The following is a 6,000-nucleotide window of genomic DNA, read 5'->3' on the forward strand; positions in this document are numbered from 1 at the left end:
TATTCCAAACAATACATATTACCCAAAAAAAAAATTTTAAGTCAATCATTGGCTCGTCAAGGGGCGATGATATCGATGTGTCAAGCAGCATCGACGAACATTGTAAATTTCAAGTAGTTTTCATATATAAATTATTACTTAGATTATTTTCATAGTTAATTAATTAAATTAGATTTTTTTTTAAAAACCCTCAAATTTCATTTATCTTTTTATATTTCATTATACATGGTAGCAAGTAAATGGGGCAAATTACACATAAAAGCCCTATTTTTTTAAAATTTACCGAAATGGGTCCAGTATTTTATTATTTACCGGAATGGGTCATTTTTCCCGAAATCGCGTCTACGTCAGTGCGATGTCAGGGGATGTGTCAGCAAATCGCGTCCACGTCAGCGCGATTACTTACGTGGCAACAAATCGCGTCCACGTAAGCGCGATTTGCTGACATGGAAGCAATAATTCATGAACAATTTATATTTTTTAGCTTGGAAAACTTTGAAAGGCCATAACTTTTGGCTCGGTTGTCCGATTGAGACGATTTTTTTTTATTTCGAATAACTTTTCGAGATCTACGTGCTAACAAATGGCCAAAGGCGGTTTGCCGCAGTTTTCATCGAAAAAAATCATTTTTTGCCTCTAAATTTTGATTTTTTCGGTTTAAAATTGAATTTTGAAACATTCAAATCATTATTTTCCTTATTTATTTGAAGTAAACACCGGATTTTTTTTACAGAATTATTGTATTATTTTTTCTGATTTGACACGTGTATGGAATAGGTCCGATAAATCATTAGAACGTAAGTAATATAATTAAGATAATGACAGTGTTTTTATAATATGTCAATTAATTAGTTTAGTTTAGTTGGTTTAGATGTTTGCTCTTTTCCCTTAGTACATTGGTTCGAATCTTCTTGCCAATAAATTTGAATCTTTTTGTACTTGTTGCATTTACTTTTTTAATCAATTTACTCTTCAATATTACATTAATATATATTATTAGTAAAATAGTATAGACGGATTGACAATTTGAGCTACAATATTATGAATATTAACTACAATACATAATTTGAGCTACATATTACAGTAATACATTAATATGCACGAGAGGTGTTTGAGTAAATACTCTCAATGAATTACATCACTCTTAAGATTTCAATAAACAATGGACGAATAGAGTGAATTACAAGTTAGGAGAGGCTCTCTATTTATAATTTAGCTTCCCAAAACCGCTTCCCAAAACCGACAGACGAGATTAGCCTATCCCTTAAATTTAGGGATTTACAATATTAAATAATTAAATCCAGTCTAATCTTATAATATATGTTTCCCCTTAATATTCTAATATTAGTTTCCCTATTTATCATGGTAGCCGATGTTGTCATATATTCATCATTGGGTCACCCAGGCTTTAATCTAACAGGATTCTCCATCAGCTATTTGAATTGGGTCAACTATTATGAGTCAAATGATCTCCATGTCAATGATAGTGTAACATCCCTAACCCATGACCGTCGTCAAAACAGGGTTATGGAGTATTATCAAAGTTTACAGACCAAATACAGATAACTTATATCATTTACTATTCATATTCGAATTCAAACATATTCAATCATATTGTCCGTTAAATGAACCCTCGAGGCCCAATGTATGCATTAGAAACAAGTCGGGACTAAATTGGGAACTCAGAAATTTTTTCACGAAATTTCAAAATTTTTCTTAGGTGCAGGAGACACACGCCCATGTGGCGAGGCCGTGTGGCTCACACGGCCAAGTGACACGTCCGTATTCCAGACCTTGTGGGCATTCGATGTGAGGCACACGGCCGTGTCCCAACCTGTGTCCAATTTAGAGGGTATACTGGCTTGGTCACACGGCCAAGCTACATGCCCGTGTGCTAGGTCGTGTGAACATTTTAATTTGCAATAATTAGGCGCACAGGTCACACGGCCAAGACACACCCTGTGTGCTAGGCCATGTGATATACACCTGTGTCTTATTTTGATCCTTCAACTTTTAATTTTTTCGATTTATTTACTAAATTATTTGGTCACTAGATATTAACATGTGTTTGAAAGTTGACAAAAATGTAGACATGAGTTTTATTTATTGATCTAATAATAAATTTAACCCTCTAATATTTACATATTCTATTGATTAAATACTAAATATAAAAAATTTAATAAATTTAACTCTCAATATTTACAAAATATATCATTTTAGTTCGATTATTAAAAAATTCAATAAATTTAGTCCTCAATATTTACAAAATAATAAATTTTGATTTTTAAATATTTAAAAATAAAATTATTAATCTAGAAAAGGTTAAATTTAAATTTAAATTATAGATGTAAAAAAAATCATAATTGCTTTTCCTCTATGGTTATTGAACCTTTTCTTACCAACAACTTGGTGAGTAATCACCCTTCGTTAACGATCTTCATCGTAGGCTTTGTTCTAATACCCTTTTCAACTCCAACATGCTTGAAGACCGACTTAGTTAATGTCATACTCTTCACCAACTAGCGAACTTCCCCAACTTCCATGGAAGGAATTTCTTAAACTTCCTTTAAACCCTATTGTCGAAATTGTAATAGCCATTAATTAAGCACCTCTTCAGAATTTTATTTATTAGTTTTGCTATGGATCAAACCGTGACATGTAAAGGTTAATGTTTTATTTTCGGGTGTAAATTTGAGGTTAAGATTCAATTAATTTAATCCTCAATATTAGCAAAATAATCAATTTTGATTTTATTTTTTTAATTTTAAAAATAGTTTTGTTAATCTGGAAAGGTTAAATTCATTTTGTAAATATAAATGGCTAAATTTATTAAACTTTATATTTAGAACCAAAATGATAGAAAATGTAAGGATTAGAGGGCTAAATTTATTATTAAACCAACAAATAAAATATCTATGTCAGTATTTTTGTCAAATTTCAAACGGATGTTAACATTCAATGACAAAAAAATTGATTTTAAATAATTTAATGATTCAATTAGAAAAATTAAAAGTTCAGTGATTAATATAGAATGTGAGCAATAGTTCAGTGACTATTTCTATACTTTAACCTTAAACTAATCAATTTAAATCCTGTAATAAAGTAATACAAAGGAAAACAAATATAAAATATTATTGAAGTGCAGCAAAATTTGAGGGCGCGTTTCCCAAGCCTCAGAGCCTGTGACATTGTGAGAGTGCGGACCACAGCCGCTCGTGACGTTGGTTCAGGTCAAAGTTGATGCAGTACTTGCTACCATATTTGCTATTTTCTTCGGTGCTTTATGTACTTTAAAAATTGGAAAAATAAAAAAACACAACAAAGAGAAAAATATATAATTTATACACGTTTGAAGGAAAAAAGAAGAAGAAGAGAAATATTGAATTCTTTCGTACGATGAAAATCCTTTTATAAAATGTCAATTATTAATAAAATTGGATACCCTTTCCGTGAGTAAAAAAATATGTATGGGAGATAATTTGATGGTTAAAATTTGTTTTAAATATCTACCTTAATATTTTTGAACGCTTTATTTTCAACTATTGATTTTATCTTAAAATTTTAAAATATTTTCTTAATATATAAACAATTAACCCAAATACTAATGTTTTGAAATTTATACAAATAATAGGTAACTAAATTTTAGAATAAATATTTAGTTTTAAAAAATATTTATCTTAAATTAATAAATTATTTTTTAAAAATTCTTGTTTACCTGATTAAGTATTTATTTTAAACATAAACTTAAAATTATCTATTTTTTTAATATAAATTGTATGAAAATCACAATATTCATGCCCGTGTATATTTTTTAAGCTAGAGAAGCCTGAAGTTGAAAAAATGATGGAACAACTTTGGGTCACCTTCATACGGGTCCTAATGCCAAGTGGGTCTATTTTTTGCCCAATAATATTCTTCTTTTATCACCATTGAGTGGAAGACTTGTTTCTACTTTTGATTTGGTCAAAACCAAGTACAGTGGATAAACATCTTGTCACTTTTTCCAAAGAGAATCATCTTTAAAAATATATATTAATTTTATATTTCATGATTATGTAATTATATAAATTTTATATATTTAATGCATTCATATTCTCAATATGTCATTCATGTATGTTAAACTACGGAAAATTATTTGATAAAATGATAGTCTGAATGTGGAATTAATACTTATCTTTCGTGGGCATATAAAAGTTGGAAAAAAGATAATATTTAATCGAATAACAATATAATACATTATCATTAAATAAAATAATATTAATAAATTTATCTATAATTATTGTGATTATTTAATTATATTTAAATAAAGTTATTTGTAGGGGTGAGCAAAACTCGATTCGATTCGAAAAAATCGAAAAAAAATCGAATTTTGAGTTAAACGAATCGAGTTAATCGAATCAATTCGATTTTTTTTTCGAATTTCGAGTTCGAATCGAGTTGAATTTTCGAATTCGAATATAAACCATATTTTTTTTATTTTTAAAATATATTTTTTATTTTTAAAATACACTACATTTAAAACAAAAGTCACTTCTAAAATCCTTAAGCAGCCCGTGCCCTCTTCCTCTTCCCTTTTTTTTCCCAATCCACCTCCACCGATCCACCTCCGGTCCTCCACACGGCTCCGCCCAATTCGAAATCGAGGTTAGCTTAGAGCGGTGCTTCTACCGTTTCTCGTATTCTACCTTTGAATTTCAAAGGTATGTTAACTTTATTCCTTTCCTTACATCGTATTTCTTCCTCCTTACATCGATCCATCAATTTTCTTCATCTCATCTTCCAATCTTTGAAGATAATCAGTAATCTTGGATAACCTTTGAAACCCATTTTAATCTTGAAACTTCTTTCGAAACTCGATATAGTTTTCGGTACATAAACCAAACTCAAATCCAAGCTTTGAGGACCAAATCCAAACTCAAATCGTCGATAACCAAACTCCTTTCTTCTCGCTCTACCAGGCGTTTCATTTATTTATTTTTAAATTTTATTTTCGTGGTTTGGACATACATGGCGAATCTATATAAACGAACAAGGGATTAACGCAGTACTTTGTCGATCGCCTTGCATTTTTATTAATTAATAATTGAATAAATAGTTACGTTCCATTATTCAAGGCGATTTGAGCATTGTGATTACTGTCATATTCTACCACTCCATAATTTGGTGATGAATCGACATTGTTTTTCTGCTCATTTGATTTTTCATGCTCAACTAAACAAAAGGGTGTTTTTTATCCCTTTTTTTTGCTAACGAAAATGAAATATTAGGTTGCAAATGCTAGTGCTTGCTTCATTTTTGACCTTGTACAGTTATTTTCAAATTTAAACTACAAAAATTTTAGTAATTGAAAATGCATATAGTTCTCATATGCTTTTCCATGTATGTACAGGCATATTTTTCCTATCTTCATTCAAAGACTCTCTTGGTGCTTAGTTCCTTCCAAAGATATTGATTAATTGTAGAAGATAGTATAGTTTGGTCTTTTTTGTTCTCTTCTTTCCCTCCCATTCCTCCTTTCATTTTAAAGTATTCAAGTCGTATGTTGTTTGGAAAAACAAGGGCAGAGTATTTCTTGAATGCAAGTAAATGATTGATATTGATGGCGATGCTAGAAAGTTGCATAGTTTGGTTTGCGATTGCATAATGCCTATCGATTCCTTGGAGTAGTTCATTTTTGCCACTAATAATTTCTTCTATACCCTTCATTTTGCAGTATAGTGGGCCCTCAAAACATTCTTTTGCATATGTTGAATGGCTAAAAGAAGATGATGATTTTTAGATATACTAGTTCGTACATCTCCAGCTTAATCTGCATGCCTTTCCCAAACTCAAGTCTGCGATATAAGCCTTCACTTGTACAAGTAAGCAATATGTTTATGTGTCTGCATGTCTGTCCTTGCATATTTGTTTAATTGTATCCAAATTTGATTTATTCCTTTTCTCTTTTGCTGCTTTTTGGTCTTCATAATTGTATTGTGTTCTTTTTTTTGTGATGCGGTA

Source organism: Gossypium raimondii, chromosome 5 (genome assembly GCF_025698545.1).
Source record: "Gossypium raimondii isolate GPD5lz chromosome 5, ASM2569854v1, whole genome shotgun sequence".
In the NCBI taxonomy this organism is placed as follows: domain Eukaryota; kingdom Viridiplantae; phylum Streptophyta; class Magnoliopsida; order Malvales; family Malvaceae; genus Gossypium; species Gossypium raimondii.